This window comes from Taudactylus pleione, unplaced genomic scaffold (assembly GCF_031769625.1).
Source record: "Taudactylus pleione unplaced genomic scaffold, aTauple2 ptg001123l, whole genome shotgun sequence".
Taxonomy (NCBI): Eukaryota; Metazoa; Chordata; class Amphibia; order Anura; family Myobatrachidae; genus Taudactylus; species Taudactylus pleione.
The window spans coordinates 791,290-813,199 of record NW_028285524.1 but is presented as its reverse complement, the minus strand read 5'-3'; the positions used below and the strand labels follow the sequence as shown (position 1 = coordinate 813,199).

At 44.8% G+C, this 21,910-nt stretch overlaps 1 long non-coding RNA gene across 2 annotated transcripts in view; it reads left to right on the top strand.

The window, feature by feature from the left end:
• LOC148453628 (uncharacterized) overlaps window positions 1-21,271 on the top strand; it is a 47,948-nt gene extending 26,677 nt beyond the window's left edge. For both annotated transcript variants that reach the window (XR_015874889.1, XR_015874888.1), the window contains exons 2-5: window positions 4,063-4,186; window positions 17,176-17,246; window positions 17,345-17,522; window positions 21,200-21,271. This is a non-coding gene — a long non-coding RNA (uncharacterized LOC148453628). The remainder of the gene's footprint in view (window positions 1-4,062; window positions 4,187-17,175; window positions 17,247-17,344; window positions 17,523-21,199) is intronic.
• The last annotated feature ends 639 nt before the right edge of the window (window positions 21,272-21,910 follow it).

Here is a 21,910-nt window from a genome sequence, read left to right as displayed (position 1 = left end):
ACGGACTCTAGTCTCCGGGACTGGGGCGCAGTGACCAGTCCGCATTCCTTTCAGGGCCGTTGGACATCAGTCCAATCAACCCTGCCAATCAACATATTGGAACTTCGAGGTGTCTACAGGGCCCTCAAACTAGCCCAGCACATACTTCACGGAAAACCTGTACAGGTTCAGTCCGACAATGCCACAACAGTGGCTTACATCACTCACAAGGAGGCACTCAAAGTCGGGCAGCAATGACAGGAGTGTCACACATTCAAACGTGGGCTGAGGGTCACCTTCCAGCCATCTCTGCTGGGTTTCTTCCGGGAGTTCTCAATTGGAAAGCAGACTTCCTCAGCCGTCACGACGTGTATTCCGGGGAATGGTCTCTTCACCAAGTGGCATTTCAACTCCTAGTGAACAGATGGGGCCTCCCAAAGGTGGACCTCATAGCCTCCCGGCACAGTCACAAACTGCCAGTGTACGGGTCCAGAACAAGAGATGCCGAGGCAACCTTTGTAGACGCATTATCAGTGAAGTGGACCTTCCAGTTTGCGTACCTATTCCCTCCAGTCTCTCTTCTTCCTCAAGTTCATCGCAATTTCAGACAAGACGGAGGCACTGTCCGGCTAGTGGCTCCAGCTTGACCCAGGCGTCATTGGTACTCATATCTTTGGAGTCTCTCCATCAACACAGTTCCTGCTGCCTCAACGACCGGACCTGCTGTCTCAAGGTCCTTGCCTTTACCCGGACTTGGGTCGTCTGTCTTTGACAGCATGGCTCTTGGGACATCCCTCCTAAGGTCCAAAGGATTCTCTAGCTCTGTCATCAACACGATGCTTAGAGCACGTAAGCCAGCTTCTGCTAAGATCTATCACAGAGTGTGGCATAGGTATTTCCAATGGTTTCGTCCCAGAGGTTACGACCTCCAGGTGTTTTGGATTTCCAGAGTCCTGGCCTTCTTTCAAGCTGGATTGGACCCTGGTCTCATTGAAAGTGCTTGTCTCTGCTCTGTCAGTATGGTTCCAACGTAGACTTGCTCCGCTAACGGATATCCACACCTTCCTCCAAGGTGTCCTATGGATTCAACCTCCCTTTGTCCCCCCAGTGGCTCCTTGGGATTTTGCAGTAGTTCTTTGGGCCCTCCATTTGAACCACTAGAGTCGGTGGAATTCAAGTGGTTGACGACTAAGACTCTTTCTCCTAGCAATTGCTTTGGCCAGGAGGGTATAAGAATTGGGGGCGCTTTCCTGTCGTCCTCCCTTTCTGATATTTCACCAGGACAGGGCGGTGCTTCACACTCATCTTGGTTTTCTACCTAAAGTTGTTTCTAATTTCCATATTAATCAGGAAATTGTTGTACCGGCCTTTCAGTCACCAGACCTCACAGCTGATGAGGCCTCCTTGGATGTGGTCCGTGCTCTCAAAATTTATGGGACCGGACCGGTTCCCTTCGGAAATCTGATTCCTTATTCGTACTCTTTGGATTTCACAAGAGGGAATGGCCAGAAAACAAACACACTTTGGCTAGATGGCTTCGTTTGGCTATCTCTGAGGCTTATACACAGACGGGCCTGCCTGTTCCAGTTTCTGTTAAGGCTCATTCTACTCGGTCTGTGGGCTCCTCGTGGGCAGCTCGCCGTGGTGCCTCGGCTGTCAGCTGTGTAAGGCGGCTATGTGGCCTTCCATCCAGACCTTCCTGAGGTTCTATGCTTTTGACACCTTCGCCTCTCAGGATGCTTCCTTTGGGCACTGGATTCTACTCTCAGCGCAGGAGCGTCTCCATCCTTAATTGGACTGCTTTGGGACATCCCCAAGGTCAACCCTGTGGACCCCCTATGGACCCTGAAAAAGAAAATGAGAGATATGGTAACCACTTACCCTTGTTATCTCTCTTTCTTCGAAGTCCATAGGGTCCACAGGGCACCCGCCTTGACGCACCTGGCTTCATATGGGCTGTGTTACTGGTCACTGGTTTTCCATCTCACTTTCTGTGAGTATGGTTCTTGTGTGTTCCAGTCTTCCTTCTTTCTGTTGTTCCTCGGCCGGCCTTGGCTACTTATCAACTGAGGTGCCTGTGGCTCGGGGGCGGGGTAAAAAGGAGGATGGACCAAGTGCATCCTGAGAGCTAAAACTTTTAACTGTGTGGTGCCCGTGGATCCAGATCCAGCTGTACCTAAAGGTCAACCCTGTGGACTTCGAAGAAAGAGAGATAACAAGGGTAAGTTCTTACCATATCTCTCAAGCGGGTGTAGCCAGGCTGTATACAAGGTGACTATGCTGGGAGGGTATGGTGAAGGTGTGTAGCCAGGCTGTATACAAGGTGACTCTATGCTGGGAGGGTAGGATGAAGGGGTGTAGCCAGGCTGTATACAAGGTGACTCTAGGCTGGGAGGGTATGATGAAAGGGTGTAGCCAGGCTGTATACAAGGTAGGGTCTTGATCATCGCGACCATCAACCTGGTTGCTCGCTAGAGCTGTGGTGGTCACCCACAGCCCAGTGAGCGGCCAGGAGGCCGGCTCATAAAAAAGTAGCGGCCTACCTCATTCAGAGCGAACTCTCGCATTTTGCGAGCGGCTCTGATTGAGGTCCAGTGTTTTGGTCAGCACTGATCGGGAGGAGGCCCGCCCTCATATCATGTTCCTTAGCTGGAGAGAGGCCTGCCTCCAATGAATTCAGCAGCCTCTGTTCAGACAGCTACCTTAGACTGACTGCTCGGCAGTCCCACCCCACCGGGCCACACTGCCGCCAGTGCTCCCGAGAGGGGGGGGGAGCGGGTACTAATTACCCGACCCCTGCCTTGATGGAGGGGCCCGGTGCTGCCTCCCCCTCCCTCTTACATTAAAGCAGCAGCCACAGCAGTCTCCAGTTCCTGTGGGGAGAGCAATCATACTGATTGCACCCCCCTCCACTGGCTATGTGCCGGGTCTCACAAAGCCCACCTCCGTGGCGCTGCAAAACTGTGTTGTTTTTTTCTCTAAGGGGGTGTGGCCATGCCTCCCGCAGTTAGGCCACACCCCTTCCCCATGGCCCGGTGCGGCTCTCCTGACCGCCACACCATGCCATGCCACTCCACTCTCAACTCTGCTCCTGGACCTCAGCTCCTGCCTCCCAAATCCCAGCTGAGGTGCTCTGGAGGCTGCTGTGGCTACGGATGCTGCTCCAGTGAGTTTGCGGGGACCAGGCATGCTCAACAACCCAGGTAAGTACTCCCTTCCCTGTGTCTCCACCCCCCTTCAGCCAAGTGTCTCTCAAACCCCCACCATCTCACTGACCCCTTCCCCGTCCCCAATCCCATTGTCTCCCCTTTCCCTCCACAACCATCTCCCCAATCACTGCTCCACCTCTTAAAAAAACCCAGCCAGCCCAGTAACAGTGCCCACCCCATTGAGTCCAGTGTTCCCCCTTCCCACCCCCAATCTCACTGCCCTTCATTCCCGTCTAGACAGGTGCACCCCCATCTCACTGTCCCTTCTTCTAGCCCAGTGTCCCTCTCATATATCACTCTCTCCGCCCCCACCCGATCATTAGGACCACTTGGTTGGGCACGGGATGCCGGCTCTCTGGATCCCGGCGGACAAAATCCCAACGCCGGCATCCCGACAGGGTTAGGATACCGACATCGGTTGGTCTGTATCCTAACCCCCCCTTTCCCTACCCCTATACCTCCCCCTCCCACCCCCGCACCCTAAACCTAACCCTCCCCCTAGCGCCTAAACCAACCCCTAACCCTCCCCCAATGCCACTACTTACCTTTGGGATTCCAGCGCCGAGATTCTGTCAGGTGTTGGGATTCCGGCGCCGGCATTCTGACCAGCGGAATACCCACAGTCGGTATTATGACCGCATCCCGGACCGCTGGTAGGATTAGAAAAAAAGGCCGGCGGGTCAATAATCTTCATTAAAACATCAATTCTTAAAACCATATATACAAATGGCACCAAATTAGCAAATATATTTTATTAATATAAAATTGTTAGATCAGAGATACTCACATTTTGCCCTGCCCCAAAACTTCTGTTATTGTGGGATTATCTGGTTGAATCGCTATTGCATGATGATGATGTTGGCTTTATTCCTAGGCAATCGGGCGGCTTCCGCACCATTTGAACACCTGCATGGATAGTGAATACCGACACTGCCAGTCCAGGAAGGATCTATTCTTCAGAGGTTCCCCCGTTGCAGAGAAACCACAATACAATTAAGGTGTATTTTTATTTAGTACACACAAAAAATAGTTACATTTTTTTCCTTCAGACATTTCACCCCCCGGCTCTACTTGGTGTAGGCCCGTCCATGCAAGTAGTGAATAGTGCTGGTTGCTATCACTGTTAGCCAACGTGTGCCACTTTATGAAAATTTTCCAGGGTCACTTAAGTTTTCCAATCCACCCCTGCACTTAGTACACACTAATATGAATAAACCTATTGTAATAGGTAGCCTATTCAGCTTGTAAGAGTCTGGTAGCATGAACTATAATAATTGTTTTTCTTTTCCTTATGTAGTGCATAACACAGTTCGTGGGCATATATTGTCCTGATGAAAGAATACACCAAATGCCTTTAAACTGAATATTTTATATACTGGCAGAGATTATGGGCTTCATTCAGAGGCGGCCGTACGGTCTACTAGTGATGTCAGTGGAGAGCTTCCGGCTCTGACAGAGCCAGAAGCTCTCCGGGGGTTATGACAAGTGAGACCCTACCCTAGGGTCTCGTCGTAAGCCCCGATGGTCATTACCCTAGCGGTCATTAGAGCTGTGGGTGTAAACCCACAGCCTAACGACCGAAACAGGCGGCCGGTCAGGATGCAAGTGGCCACCCAGTTTCTGAACGACCGCTTGCATCCTCCGACCGCCTCTGAATGAGGGCCTATATGTTTAGATGTTGAGGATATACAATGTTACATTGTGTTACATTCTAATTGCTATGCTGCGTACGCACGGTACGACAGCAACGATCAGATAACGATCAGACGATCGTCTGAACGTTCTGCATGTGCTGGGTCGGGCATCCAGCACATGCAGCAGACCCTCCACTACTATAATGACCCCCGATCAACGATCACTGGTCCCTATAGTAAACAGGCTTACCTGGTCGATATCGACCAGGTCTGCCTGCTTGCACAGACGACGGTAGTTCGTCGTCAACTAACATATGTGGACGCGCATCGTCCATCGTATGGTCGTTAGCAGGGCCCAGAAACTGTCAGATTTTAACAATAACGATAGGATCATTATCATTGAAATCTGACATGTTATCGTACTGTGTGTACAGGAGATTACTCATAGGTCATCCTTAATGTAAAGCTGGCCATACTCTAGTGCGATTTCAAGCCGATTGCCCGATATGCGACACGTCGTACGATGAATCGTGTGGAAATCGTGTAGTTTTTAAGGTAGGATACGATGCGATGCGCGCTCCCGCTACTCTTAAAATGTATCGTATGATCAGATGTGCAGCCCATATTATCCGTCGTATGCTGATCGTGCTGTGTTTTTCAGTATGCGGTGCATCATGCGTTCGAGCTGCGTCATTTGTTAAAAAAAAAATAGACTGATGCACGCACGGGGAGATCCGTGATGCATGCATCTGTCTTTAATAAAATAAACACAGTTGCAGGGATGGTTCAGTGAGAAGGTACAAGTTTTTGTACCTTCTGGGAAATACTTGAGGGATTTTCTTGCCTCAATGTGCTTTTTTTTTTTTTTTTTTAAACAAATATTTTTATTAATTTTCTTTTATCAATAGAAAAGAAAAACAAAGTACACATAATAAAGAAATAAACGATCAGTATTGTACAGCATTACATACAAATCAGTACAGTAGCAGAGTATCTGACATTCCGGCAAACATCTAAATAATATTTCTATAGTACATACTTTAAAGCAGAGGGTGAACAATTACAATCACTCAATTTTGACATTATCACTCTTGCATGTATGACTTACAAAAATACTATGTGAAAAGCACTTATAAATAAACGGCTGACGAGGCACTCCAAACACAAAAACTAATAAATCATAATCACTATTAATTAGAGAGGGCGTGACGGGATCTCTGCCACAAAGACCAGACTTTATTAAATTTACTCGGACAGCCACGTTTCTGATACAAATAGCGTTCATTGGATGTTGTAAAATTAACCAAGGCGACCCAGGATGCAAAGGTGGGCGGATCAGGGGCCATCCACATGAGGGGAATACAAACCCTTGCCACAATTAAAAGGTTATTGACATATAATTTATGGAAACCAGAGAGTGAATCCTCCAAGTCCAGGCCAAATAAACAGATACGTGGAGTTAATAGAGGTACATGAATACCCGTATCTCGCACACCAGTAACCACACTAGTCCAAAACAAAGCAATACAGGGGCGTGACCAGAGGAGATGCCAGAATTCAGCAGACGGAGCAAGGCGCTTGGGACAGGAGTCCACGGCAGAACCTCCAAACTCAAAAAGTGTAAGTGGGGTCCAATGAACCCTTTGCAGAATATACAATTGTATCTGCTGAAATATTGTATATGCCGTAGCCACCTGAGGGCCGGGCTCCTTTTTCATGGAGCGTCCTCCTGGACGTGGTCACCACCCACAGGCTATACGAGCGTGCATTTTGATGGCCGCGATGGTCGTGACCATCGCGACCATCGAAATTGCGAGCCGGAGCCTGCGGTTGAGGTTTTCAACCGCAAGCTCCGGAGTGATTTTGGCTCTATCAGAGCCAAAATCACTCCCACTGACATCACTAGTGATGTCAGTGGGCCGGCTTCTGACGGGAGGCGTTCCCGTGGGAACGCCCCCGTCAGGGAGGCACGCCCCCGGCACGCCCACCAAAGGGGGCGTGCTGTCAATCAACATTGACAGCACGCCCCCTTTGATCGGACACAACGAGCGAAGGAAAGTCCTTCGCTCGTCGTGTCTGGCGCATGCGCACGACGGAGCTCCCTCCGTCGTGCGCATGCTCAGTGCAGACCATCGACCCACTTGCGAGCGTACAGCCGCTCGCGAGTGGGTCTGAATCAGGCCCAAAGTGCGACAATGCAGCGACCACTGATTTTTCCCACGCCAAGCACCGTTTACATTCTCAGTCGCAGACACAGATATACAAGTGTCACATATTATATTAATCAGCACAGTCTCCTGGTGCTTCCTAGTGACATTGCATTGCGACTTTGGGCCATATTCAATTTGAGGCGAAAAGTCAGTTGCCGGTCTTTTCGGAGGTTTTGGAAGTGAAAAGTTATCGCGCTTGTCCACGCGATTCCTCGTATTCCGTTGCATTTTGGCGAAAACGGGACCCGGCGAAAAGGAAATCTGCGATAAGTGCTGTAATTTTAGGGGAAATCAGCCTGACACCCTCCAAAAGATGCTCTGACATGTGGGTTCACTATGAGTACCCCCGAATAGCCCTGCTAAAGGTATGTGGGGTCTTTAAACGGTCTCTACAGGTGCTTTTATGCGTCTTTGACAAACATTTTTTGGGAAAAATAACTAGTCCCATCAAATTTGGGGTACATGAAAATGGATGCAAGCATATTTTTAAGTCCCTAAAGTGAAAAAATCCACCTGCCGCAACAAACCGCAATCAAAAAACACCTTGGGCAAACTTAGGGACCCCCGCACAGTCTATTTTGCTAGTTTAAAAGGTTTGTCACCCCAATTTTTATTTTTTGCTCCCAAAAATAAATACATTTTGCATTTTGTGGAGTGTCCTGTCCTGTGGAACTCTTTTTTTTTTTTTTTTTTACACAGAATACTTTTGGGGGGACAGTGCAAGGGGTGCAGGGTACTTTTTTTTAGTTTGTACCCCAAAACCCCGATTCTGTACTTTTTTTCGCCACCTATTCTATTGTGAAAACTTATCCCTAGATTTTGCCAAAGACTTTTCGCACCTGTGAAAAGTCTTTGAAATTGAATACGGGGAAAAGTGAAAACTGAGAAAATGACGTCATCGGCGATAAAGTATCGCCAATAACGGGTTTTTCGCAGCCTAATTGAATACGGCCCTTAGATGCATTTTCCTACCCTCCAACATGACCCCTTCCACCCGGTACAAATGCTCTGCTCCTGGATTTCTCTCTTAATTAATGATTACAGACACCTGTGTAGAGCTAGCTAAAAGATGAGGCAGGTGTTTCACCACAAGTAGCTGCAGTCATCAATTAAGAGAGAAATCCAGGAGCAGAGCTTTTTGTACCAGGTGGAAGGGGTCACATTGTAGGATCTGCATTTTCGGCACAAAAAGACTACCGATGCGACCAGTGCTGCACAGGACCTGACGGCTCCCTCACGTCAGGCATGTCGCGCTGCATGGCGTATTGAGGATAGATTTAGGAGGACACATCTATCTCCCTGAAGCCTTTTTATATTGGCTGTAAGGGACAGACTTGGCTCAGGCCTGACGTGTCATCCAAATAAAAACATTGAAACACACTTTATTAGTAGGAGAAGTTTTGTAGTATTTTGAAGGCTCTTCAAGCAATTGTTTGAACATCATCTTTGTAGAGCACAGGTTCTCAAACTCGGTCCTCAGGACCCCAAACGGGTCATGTTTGCCAGGTCTCCTGACAGAATCACAAGTGAAATAATTAGCTCCAACTGTGGCTCGTTTAAAGTGTGTCAGTGAGTAATGAGTACACCTGTGCACCTGCTGGGTGACCTGGAAATCGGGAACTGTTTGAAAACCTCTGTTGTAGACTGATCACAAAAAGACAAATTTCAGTGCAAAGTACCCAGTAATATAGTATAGAAAAGGGGTCTTCAACCTTGGCCCTCCAGCTGCTGTGGAACTACACATCCCAGCATGCACTGCCACCTTTTTGATATAACAGCATGCTAAAACTATGGCAGTGCATGCTGGGATGTGTAGTTCCACAGCAGCTGGAGGGCCAAGGTTGAAGACCCCTGGTATAGAACCTTACACCAACCATTAATAGCCAATTTCTGTAACTGTATCTTTGTCTCTCCTCCATCATTAATAAAAATGGGCCAAAGGCTTCTGTACTTTTATTACTCTTTTTTTGGACTGAAATTAAACTTGGCATATTCTCAGTTTAAAAACTGGGTATAAAATCTGGAGGTGCCGGTATATTTATGCGTATTCTGTTGAAGTCTGATCAATCATTTGACGATCTAGAAGAGGCAACAGAGCGGCAAGGGTTTCTGAGGCTTGATCTATTTGGCTTTTGTAAGGATGGCACATAAAACATTATTGTGTTTTCGTTAACAACATTTCAGAAGGTGTATAATTTTATTACGATATAATGAGCTCCCTACTTCTGACTCGGTAATGGAATGATAAATTCGGTTTCAGAAGGGTATCGTGCAGTGCCATTAACGTCTTTTTTGCCAATCGAGTTTTATGCTCTCTCATCTCCCTTGGGTAGAATTTTATTTTATTTTGTTATGACCTAATCAGGAGGGCATCTGAAGACTCTGAGTGACACAAGTAGATCTGCTTACAGCATGAGTGTGTAGGACAAACCTCCAAGCTGAGAATTAATGAGCTGTCGTCTATTTTACCAAAGTTGTATCCGTAAGAAAAATATTTAAAAGAACTGTAACCCTATAATTTGTCTAATATAAACTGAAATGATTAATAATAATAATAATTATTCATGCTATTGAACAACTTCTGTTGGTGCTAGTATAATCTGCTTGCTGAGCTCTCGTTCAGGAGAGGTGCCATTGTTTGCCTTCTCTTCCCTATGCTCTGTTTACAGTAAATCCTGCTGCTGTACTGCCTTCTTTGTGATCATCGCCTCTTCATACAATAGCTTGAAGGAATGGCCTAGTTATATGATTTTTGTAATATAATTTTTGGGGGGAAGGTGGGGGGAGAATTATTTGGGCATTGCAAGGTACATAAATGACAGAAAAAACACAACTTAGGCCAGATAAAGAGGTGGCAGATCCTCACAGATTATATATTATAGTATTCAGGACCATGTGTGAGAATAGAACAGGGCCATGTGCCCCTTGGGTATACCCAGAGTTTCCAAAGTGCTGGGTCACTCCCAGTCCTCTCTATACTGCTCTACAAACACCCTTGCTGTGCCCACCCACCTGTCCCTCACACACACAGCATTGAGGGGAATCCATTAGTGGGGCACAGTTCTCCTGGAATTGGGACAATAGTCCTGATGTGCGGGACAGTCCCCTAAATCGGGTGCATTGGGATGCTGGGTACATGACTGATGCAGCTATGGAGGTTACATCGACCATTCTATAGGCCATATTCACTTAGGTGCGAAAAACTTTTTCGCAGAAAACTGCATCGCGAGTGACATTTCGCCATGCGAAAAGTTTCCTCCGTATTCAATTTTGGAGACTTTTTCACCGGTGCGGAAACTCCAATGTATTTGAACCTGTGAAAAGTTTTGCCTATGAATAGGTGTCAAAAAAAAGTACAGAATTGGGGTTTTGGGGTGCAAACCTCGGAAAACCTCCCTGCACCCTTGGGACAGTCCCCCAAAGGTAAACTGCGTAAAAAAAGTTTAAAAAATACTTTAGATCACCCCAAAAAAGTGTTTTCATTTTGGGGGCGAAAAAGTCCAAAGTTGAGTTACAAACTTAATAACTAGCAAAATAGACTCCAGGGGGTCCCCAAGTATGCCCCAGGTGTTCTTAAGTTTGCAGGTGGTCGCGGCAGGTGGATTTTTTACGTTTATTAAAAGTTCACTTTAGCAACTTTAAAATATGCTAGCACCCATTTTCATGTACCCCAAATTTGCTGGGACTACTTATTTTCACCAAAAAAACCTGCTAAATAATTTTCTTCACCACTAATGCAAAGACACTAAATAGCAGCTATTGAGACCATTTAAGAACCCCAAATACCTTCAGCAGAGCTATTCGGGGGTATCTATAGTGATCCCCAATGTCGATGCATCTTTTGGGGGGTGTCAGGCTGATTTCCCCAAATCTGACAGCACTTTTCGCATGTTACAGTTTCGCCGGGTCCCGTTTTCGCTGATTTCTTTTTGATTACGGGGATAAACGGGGACGAGCACGATACTTCTTCGCACTGAAAACCAGTGATGTCAGCGAAAAGTACGGGACTTTTTGCATCTAATTGAATATGCCCCTATACCGGTGATACACTGTAGGGGCCAATTTTGGAATCTCTCTCACTCCGGAGCTCTCTACAAAAGGGGCGGCTGTCGATGTTGATCGACAGCTCACCCTGTTTTTTGGGGGCGAGGGGTTATTTCACAAATGGAGGCGTTCCTTAAGGAACTCCTGCCGTTTTGTGGGCGGCCGCACTGACCTCAATCAGAGCAGGAAGCTCCCTGGGGCTTGCGTTTGCCAAGACCCAACCTTAGGGTCTCGTTGCAGGTCGCGATGGTCTTCACCATCGCGACCATCACCCTGGTCGGTTGCTAAGCTGTGGGTGGTAACCCACAGCTTAGCTAGCGACCAGGAGGCCACACTAAAAAAAAAAGGAAGCGGCCGCCCTCATTCAGAGAGAGCGATCGCTTCTTGCGACCGCCTCTGAATGAGGGCCAATGTTTTTCTAGTGCAGTTTATTAGCGGACTGGCTGCCCTGTTCTAGCCCCTATTGTAGTAATCTCCCTTGGGAGCAGATAGTGGACTGGTGAAGGTGATAATCAGGGCTGGCAGGAAAGTGAAGCAGATCTCGTAGATCCTGATCGATCACACAGAAAGAGACAGAACAAAGCCTTTGCTTAAATTCTGGAATTGGACCATAAATAATAACACAAGACCCTTATGGTAAAGGTACCTGAAATCCCATGGGTCTCCTATGTAGGTGGCAAAAATTAGGGTTGACCATCAATGGTTAGCTGGCAAAGGTAGATGGTTTTACCCATGGGCGTAACTACCATAGGTGTAAAGGATGCAGCTGCAGTGGGGCCCAGAGCTGAGGGGGGCTCATCTTCCTTCTCAAAGTTAAGTGTGTTATATATTTTTCACCATTGGGTGGTACAAAGGGCCCCTTACAAACTCTTGCTATGGAGCCTTCAATTACCATTTTAACACCCCTAGTTTTACCATTGGTTTCAGAGGCTTGCGCATGCGTGGCTGCGAACTATTGATGTTTCAGCCATAAATTGTTGTCCGACTATAGTTCAAAACCTTCAGCTATTGATGGCAGAGCACTCAATGGGATGACACCCTTTCATTGCCAGTATTGACCTTCCTGTGAGTTTTATACTAGGGATACTCATCACAGTCATAGTTTAGGCTTGCTCTGACCCTGGAAGCGCCCACACAAGCACAATATACCCCCTCACTATTGCATTCAATGGAAATCCCTACCGAAGGTACAGCTTGCCTTATGTCATACTTCCTAACATTTATCCAGGAGAAATCAGGGCAAAATAATCTGTGGAAACCATTTATTTATTTCATTTATTTATTTATTTCCAGCCCCAGTGGAGCTTACACTCTATTTTCCCTATCACATGTACACACACATATACACACTAGGATTAATTTTTTGTTGGGAACCAATTAACCTACCAGTATATTTTTGGAATGTGGGAGGAAAGCAGAGTACCCGGAGGAAACCCAGACAAGCACAGGGAGAATATACAAACTCCACACAGTTAGGGCTGTAGTGGGAATCGAACCCATGACCTCAGTGCTGTGAGGCAGTAACGCTAACCATTACACTGTCTGTGCCTCTTATTCACCCTAATGCACAATAGCCACACCCACCCTCTGAAGCCCCATCCCTTTTTGGGTCCGCGTACAATGGTCCTGCCGGAATTTAAATGTATATTTGTGATAAAGAGCTGCATTGAACATTCACAGGTGTGTGTGTGTATATATGTATATGTGTGTATATATGTATATGTGTGTATATATGTATATGTGTGTATATATATGTGTATATATGTGTGTGTGTATATATGTATATGTGTGTATATGTATATATATATATATATATATATGTGTGTATATATATATATATGTGTGTGTATATATGTATATGTGTGTATATATATGTGTATATATGTGTGTGTATATATATATCTATATCCCAATGGAGGCACTCACCAGTCAGATGTAGCAAAAAGATGATTTTTTCCAATATTATCAAAAAGTTGAAATAGCATAGCGACGTTTCGGTCATATCCAGACCTTTTTCAAGCCAATAGCACATATCAACGATAGCGACAATCAGACATATCAACAATGTACAGCCACAGCTCCAAGATATGTATATATATAAAAATATATTATATATAGACTTTGCACTTGGCTGTCTTGCTATTGGGAACTGCTGTTATGTCTCGATAAAGATCCTTAAATGGGATCGAAACGTCGACTGATCTTATGCACCTTATTGTTTTAATGGTAAATTAAACCTTTCTATGCCTCTTTACCTGGTGAGTGCCGATAATTTTTATATATATACATATATATATATATATATATATATATATAATAGACTTTTTGGCAAACCCCGGCACTCACGTATCCAAATAAAGATCCTGCTCAGGTGCCTTCCTGGAGGGACAGCGCCCCCAACACGTCTCCAAGTGACGCCTGTCAGTGGAACTTGCTGTACACAATGTCCGGACCCATTCAGACTGCCAGAGTAATGTAAATGATCTTGGTGTGCAGAATATTACAATGAACTTGGGGAGATGCAGCAGCAAATACTGGAAGCATGAGGCTTATTGTGCGTCATACAGAATAAATGGTGTAAAGTAGGGGGTTATCAGGCATAAAATAAATATTTGGCTTTGGGTCTATGGCGTGATGTAGTATTAATCTGCCCCTAAGTACAGTATGCACAGTTGGTATAAATAGGGCACGTTAACTATTCATCCTTTCAGTGTAATCTTTATTTTTCCTCCCTACATTACTGCATCAACTTTTACTGAATCACTGTGCATCATTATTAGTTCAAACATAATTTCCTTTATTAAAATTACTGTACCAATCTTTGTCCACCTACTTTAAAATGAGGGTACTCCATTTGCAGCAAAATGACTATTGGAGAGTTACTGAAATGAAACATTTTTTAAAAAAAGTTGCACATTTAGGGCCATATTAAATTTGAGGCGAAAACCCGTTATCATTTTCGCCTGTTTGCATTATCCCTGTATTCAATTTCAAAGACTTTTCATAGGTGCGAAAAGTCTTTGTAAAAAAACAGGGATAAGTTTTCTCCTTCCTTTAGCTGGTGAAAAAAAGTGCAGAATTGGGGTTTAGGGGTGCAGGCTTTAAAAAAAAAATAGCCTGCACCACTGGGAATGGCCCCTCAAATTAATGTATGTAAAAAAAAAAAAAAAGGGGCACCCCAAAAAATGAACTTTTAATTTTGGTTGTAAAAAAATAGGGAACACACTTCTAAAATAGCGATAATAAATCCACAGGGGTTCCCTTATATGCGGAAGGTGTTTTCTGCATTGCGGGTGGTAGCGGCAGGTATATTATTGAAGAATGTTTAAAAAATCATTTTAGGGAGTTAAAAATATGCTTGCACCCATTTTCATGTACCCCAAATTTGATGGGCATAGTTATTTTTTCCCCCAAAAAAATTGCTAAATCCTCTTCTGTATCACCTTCTTCAAAGCCGCATTTATGCACCTGCCGCGGCTATTTAAAAACCCGACTTCCCTTCAGCAGGCAAAAACGGGGGTACCCATAGTGAACCCCCATGTCTTCATCTTTAGGTGGGTCCAAGGATGTTTTCCCGAAAATTCCCATTGTTTTTGCCGCTCCCAGTTTTGCCGGGTCTCGTTTTCGCGTCCTTTGAATACGGGGAATAGTGGGCACGCGCGCAATACTTTTCTGCCTGGAAAACAGGTGAAGGAGGCGAAAAGTCCAGCAGGCGAAAAGTCTGGACTTTTCACCTCAAATTGAATACGGGCCTTAGTTGTAATTTGTTGGCTCTTTAGTCTCCTCTAGGTGGTGCTGTCTGCCTTGCCTTCTCTAGAATGCATTTCTGATACAGGCTGAGTATCCCATATCCAAATATTCCGAAATACGGAATATTTTAAGCATGACTGAGATAGTGAAAACTTTGATTTTTGATGGTTCAATGCACACAAACTTTGTTTAAGGCACAAAATTATTAAAAATAAAGTATAAATTGACCAATAGGCTGTGTGTATAAGGTGTATATGACACATAAATAAATTTCATGTATGTACACAAACTTTGTTTGAAAATATGGTATAAAATGACCTTCAGGCTGTGTGTATAAGGTGTATATAAATCATAAATGCATTCTGTGTTTAGATTTGGGCCCTATAGCTAAGATATTTTAATATGGCATGCAATTATTCCAAAATACAGAATGTTCCGATATCCAAAATACCCCTGGTCCCAAGCATTTTGGATATGGGAGACTCAACCTGTATTGCTCCTGGCTCTATCTAGATATCTAATAAACGGTTATACATTCAGGCAAATACAGTAGGTGTCACACTTAATAATATATTGGGCATGATCGCATTAAATGTTAAAGCTGTGAGACTGCGTCTTTGATTCAATTTTGTTTAACATAGATAGATGTAGAGTTTTGTTGTAATTTTGCTTCCTGTTAGTATTTTGGAAGTTTTTTTTTCTGTAGTAGCAGCGTTAATTCCTTGTCATGGTTAATAATGTTGCCTGTACTGTGCATTTTTTAATGTCGCTTACACACTTGCAGGGCGCCTGGAACATTTTGCATGAAGAGCCCATATTTGATTTAGCTATTTCCTAATGATCAGTGACATCACTGAGGCACAAGGCACTTTTTTGCCTATTGCCTCAGTGATGAATATTGCCCCAAAATTGTCGGTCTTCACTGTGTGTAGACGAAGGGGGGGCACTTTAACGGTCCCATATCGGAGGTACCAATAGTGATTAGCCAAAGGCTGCACAGTTACTCTTCCCAGGTTTTCATTGGAAGTCTAATAACTTATTTTACGAGCCAGCAGTTAATATGAAGTTATTTTCTCCATTATATTCACTGTACGAACTTTGTAAGAAGCACCAAATGTGTTCTCCTCTGTGTCTCTTTAAAGCAGGATAATAACTTGTCTGGACATTACGTTAATGATGGTACAGTGCCTTTAATGTTGTATTACCGTATATACGCCGAGTATAAGCCGACCCGAATATAAGCCGAGGTACCTACTTTTACCCCAAAAAACTGGGAAAACTTATTGACTCGAGTATAAGCCTAGTGTGGGAAATGGCAACAGCTGGTAGTGCCCCCTATAGTAATTCCCCCTGGTTGTGCCCCCAGTAGTAATCCCTCCTGGTAGTGCACCCAGTAGTAATCCCCCCTTTCAGTGCCTCCAGTGGTAATCCCCCCCTTTTAGTGCCCCCAGTAGTAATCCCCCCTGGCAGTACCCCCAGTGGTAATCACCCCTTATAGTGCCCCCTGTAGTAATCCCCCCCTTGTAGTGCCCCCAGTGGTAATCCCCCCTTTTAGTGCCCCCTGTAGTAATCGCCCCCTGGTAGTGCCCCCTGTAGTAATCGCCCCCTTGTAGTGCCCCCTGTAGTAATCGCCCCCTGGTAGTGCCCCCTGTAGTAAACGCCCCCTGGTAGTGCCCCCTGTAGTCCCCCCCCCAATAGAGAGAGACGTGATAAGAATTAAAAAAAAAAATCACTTACCTGAAACTCCCGCTCCTGGTCCCGCCGCTATCCACTCCTCCGGCCGCTTTGCATGGTAGAGACGTCGTCATGACGACGTGTCTCCCATTACCCACTGCGGGAGCCGGAAGATGGCTCCCGCAGTGGGAGCAGCAGCAGCCACTGAGAGTCTGACAGACTCTCAGCCGCTGCTGATTACACCAAACACGCAGCTGCCGGCTCCGGCGGCTGTGTGTTTGGCAGTGTGTAGCACTTACCGAACTCCGTCCGGTCAGCGCTACACTTCACTCGAGTATAAGCCGAGGGGGTACTTTTTCAGCACAAAAAATGTGCTGAAAAAGTCGGCTTATACTCGAGTATATACGGTTGTATCCTTCTTTTCCAGTAGTATACGATAGCTCATGTAGCCTATAGCCGTCTATGCAGAACAGCACAAAACGATGGAAGTCAGTTAGTGGCCACTTCAAAAAATTCCTGTGATGCCCAGTGCTCTCTATCTTCCCAGCTTCGCCCCAGGTGCAGGGCATGGATGTACTGGTACATGGTACTTGCATGGCAGTAATGGCATTTGCAGTAAGATGCACTGCTGTCTTGTACTCTGTATTACATTTGTCACTTTTATTCTATCTATAGGAAACACCTGAACGGGAAGAAGGGGAAGGAGAGGAGACCCCAACATTCAGCCACTGGAGCGCCCCACGTGTGTATGTCATAGCTGTCAGTGTGCGTCCCTGTCTTTAACCACTTCCAATAACTGCATTACTGTTGTCCAACCATCTCCTGTTTTCTGATCTCCTTTCAGGGTAGAAATTTGGAGAGAGCCTGAAGTTTCCCTTGGAATCAGCATTGTTGGTGGGCAAACCGTTATAAAACGCCTCAAAAATGGGGAGGAGCTGAAAGGGATTTTTATTAAGCAGGTCCTGGAAGACAGTCCCGCGGGGAGAACCAATGCCTTGAAGACTGGAGATAAAATTCTAGAAGTAAGTGTAATAGCAAATACAAACAATACAGTCTTACCGACCAATTGAATTGGAGACGCTGTGCCGCTGTACACATCCCGCAATGTTTGGCTGCGCTCCTATTTGCCTATTAGGGTAGGCTGAGCATCGCTAGTTTTCTATGGGGTGCAAGGAGAAACTAGCGATGTTGCTGGTCGCGATGTAACTTTCCTGGACAGCACTTCACGGCCAGGCCGCTAATTGAATTGCCCCATTATCCAGCTTTTTCCTTTTCAATTCTGCACTGTATTTGTAAATTTGCAGTATGGTTTGCAGAACTGCCACGATCATTTCATTCTACCGGGTGATGTGGTTGGATTGGGAATAGGAGAATTTAAGAGTAAATTCCAAAATTGAAATGTTCAAAACTTACAGCTACAGTTCATCCGGAAAGTATTCACAACGCTTCACTTTTTCCGCATTTTGTTATGTTCACCCTTATCCCAAAATGGAATAAATTAATTTTTGTCCTCAAAATTCTACACACAATACCCCATAATGACAACGTGTAATAATTTTTTTTGAGATTTTTTTGCAAATTTCATTAAAAAAAAAACACTGATGGAGCATACACACGGTCAGACTTTTCTTCAGATCTGAACGATAATGATTTAAAAAATCGTTCAATCGGTCATATCTGAAGGAAAATCTGACATATCTGTCAGATGAACGATTTGAATGATGCGCGTTCCCGATGGTCAGATAACTATATCTGACATCTGATGTGTTTGCAGTCAGACTTGGACGATTCCATTCATTTTAATGCGGTCAAAAATCGTTCAATCGTTCATCTGACAGATCTGACAAATCTGACCATGTGTATGCTCCATAAGAAATCACATGTACATAAGTATTCACAGCCTTTGCCATGAAGCTCAAAATTGAGCTCAAGTGCACCCTGTTTCCACTGATCATCCTTGAGATGTTCCTACAGCTTAATTGGAGTCCACCTGTGGTAAATTCAGTTGATTGGACATGATTTTGAAAGGCATACACCTGTCTATATAAGGTCCCACACTTGACAGTGCATGTCAGAGCACAAACCAAGCATGAAGTCCAAGAAATTGTCTGTAGACCTCCGAGACAGGATTGTCTCGAGGCAAAAATCTGGGGAAGGGTACAGAAAAATATTTGCTGCTTTGAAGGTCCCAATGAGCAGTGGCCTCCATCATCCATAAAAAGAAGAAGTTCGGAGCCACAAGAACTCTTCCTATAGTTGGCCGGTCCTCTAAACTGAGCGATCGGGGGATCGGGGGATCTTGGTCACCTCCCTAGTCAGGGAGGTGACCAAGAACCCGATGGTCACTCTGTCAGAGCTACAGCATTCCTCTATGGAGAGAGGAGAACCTTCCAGAAGGACAACCATCTCTGCAGCAATCCACCAATCAGGCTTACATGGTAGAGTGGCCAGACGGAAGCCACTCCTTAGTAAAAAGCACATGGCAGCCCGCCTGGAGTTTGCCAAAATGCACCTGAAGGACTCTCAGACCATGAGACACAAAGATTGTACTCTTTGGCATGAATGCCAGGCGTTATGTTTGGAGGAAACCAGGCACTGCTCATCTCCAGGCCAATACCATCACTACAGTGAAGGATGGTGGTGGCAGCATCATGCTGTGGGGATGTTTTTCAGCAGCAGGAACTCGGAGACTAGTCAGGATAGAGGGAAAGATGAATGCAGCAATGTACAGAGACATCCTGGATGAAAACCTGCTTCAGAGCGCTCTTGACCTCAGACTGGGACGACGATTCATCTTTCAGCAGGACAACGACCCTAAGCACACAGCCAAGATATCAAAGGAGTGGCTTCAGGACAACTCTGTGAATGTCCTTGAGTGGCCCATCCAGAGCCCAGACTTGAATCCGATTGAACATCTCTGGAGAGATCTGAAAATGGCTGTGCACTGACGCTTCCCATCCAACCTGATGGAGCTTGAGAGGTGCTGCAAAGAGGAATGGGCGAAACTGCCCAAAGTTAGGTTGCCAAGCTTGCGGCATCATATTCAAAAAAGACTTGAGGCTGTAATTGCTACCAAAGGTGCATCAACAAAGTATTGAGCAATGGTTGTGAATACTTATGTACATGTGATTTCTTAGTTTTTTTTTATTTTAAATAAATTTGCAAAAATCTCGAAAAACTTTTTACATGTTGTCATTATGGGGTATTGTGTGTAGAATTTTGAGGACAAAAATGAATTTATTCCATTTTGGAATAAGGCTGTAATGTAACAAAATGTGGAAAAAGTGAAGCGTGGTGAATACTTTCCGGATGCACTGTAAATGCACCATGGGACTAATAGTTTGTGGAACAGTTCTGTAAATTTTGTTCCTCCTGGTGACGTCGCCTTCCCGTCTTATTCCACTGAGCTGGACGCCTACCGGTTCCTCACCCCTGGGACTTCCATGGCATAGTTACCAACTTACCCTAAGTTTCAAGGCTTTAAAGATTTGTTCCTGTACAGTTTCTGTATTTTTCAATCTAACCATTTGTACAGTACAATTTGTGGAGCCTATGATCTAATCCCCCGACCATAGGCACACAAGTGCGCACAAACAATAGGGAAAAATTAGTCAGAAGCGAAGCCCAATAACCCAACAATATATTTTTGACTTGTGGGAGGACCTTTTAGAATATGATGAATATACAAACTTCATTTAGGTAGCATCTTGCATTGCAAGGAAGCTTAATCGTGTAGTGCAGGACTCTCTATAGGGTGTGGTTACATGCATCTGCTTAGCAGCGAAGTTTGAAAATATCTGTAAATATTAAAGTATTACATATGTCAATTGAGACGTTTACCAGGTTCAATGTTCTTCATGTGTCTCTTGCCAGGAGTATAAGGACCTGTCGGATGACTTATGTTCTGATACAGGGCTCTTTTAGTCTGCTGCGGCCCTTCAAAGCTTTTTTTTGCAACCCCCAATATTTGTGACGATCTCCATAATCTTCTGTATGACATAATTGTATTGTTAGTATTTAGCATAGTCATAGCAGAGACCGTAGGAGAGGTAACCAAGTTGTTGGATAATAGTTGCAATTACATAAATTATCTGCCTCTATCGCCGCTGGTGTTACTTACAGGTGCTAACCATTCTGTTACCATTCTAACCATTCTGTTACCATTCTAACCATTCTGTTACCATTCTAACCATTCTGTTACCAGTCTCACCATTCTGTTACCAATCTAACCATTCTGTTACCATTCTCACCATTCTGTTACCATTCTAACCATTCTGTTACCAATCTAACTATTCTGTTACCATTTTACCCATTCTGTTACCATTACAACCATCCTGTTACCATCATGTTACCATTCTCACCATTCTTTTACCCCAGACAAGTGTGGGAATTGCATCCCACGAACACAGAGTACCGTAAAACCTCTGCCTTCGTTATCAACTAGTGAATTTAAATATTAGTTTAAGCTATGGTATCTAGAATTATTGCATTTTATTATTGTACTCCCTGTCTGGCCATTATGTAGATCATTCCCCCCTTCCAGTTGCATTGTTTTAAATGTTGGTACTAATTTGTACATTACTAAATTTGCAATAAAACTGATTATGTGTTTCAGTTGTTAAAAATGTTTCCTATGATAGAATAGTGACACAGAACCTGTATTTGAGGTGTATAATTTGCCTCTGAATATAATTTCCAGGTGTCGGGTGTAGATCTGAGAGAAACCAGACACGATGAAGCTGTGGAGGCCATTAAAAATGCTGGAATTCCCGTCGTCTTCGTCATCCAGAGTTTATCGGCTGCCCTACGGGTGAGAAAGCGCCAAATGCTGAGAGATCATTGTATCAAATGGCGTATTAGTTATTCGTCCCTGAGCAAGGGAGCTCTATATTTTGTTGGGTTGCTGTGCATACGTAACAGACCTGGCCGTGAGAGGAACACTGGTGGGAAGTACATAAAATAATGTGTAACAGACCTGGCCGTGAGAGGAACACTGGTGGGAAGTACATAAAATAATGTGTAACAGACCTGGCCGTGAGAGGAACACTGGTGGGAAGTACATAGAATAATGTGTAACAGACCTGGCCGTGAGAGGAACACTGGTGGGAAGTACATAAAATAATGCGTAACAGACCTGGCCGTGAGAGGGACACTGGTGGGAAGTACATAAAATAATGCGTAACAGACCTGGCCGTGAGAGGAACACTGGTGGGAAGTACATAAAATAATGCGTAACAGACCTGGCTGTGAGAGGAACACTGGTGGGAAGTACATAAAATAAATAGTTGTAACCTAGCTGCCTCCACACGTTAATGAGTGATAGTTTGCACAGAAATAGTCTTTTAAATTATATACATGGTAAATGGTCCTACCATTATAGGTGGGAGTGTGTCCCACCCTGTACTCTTTC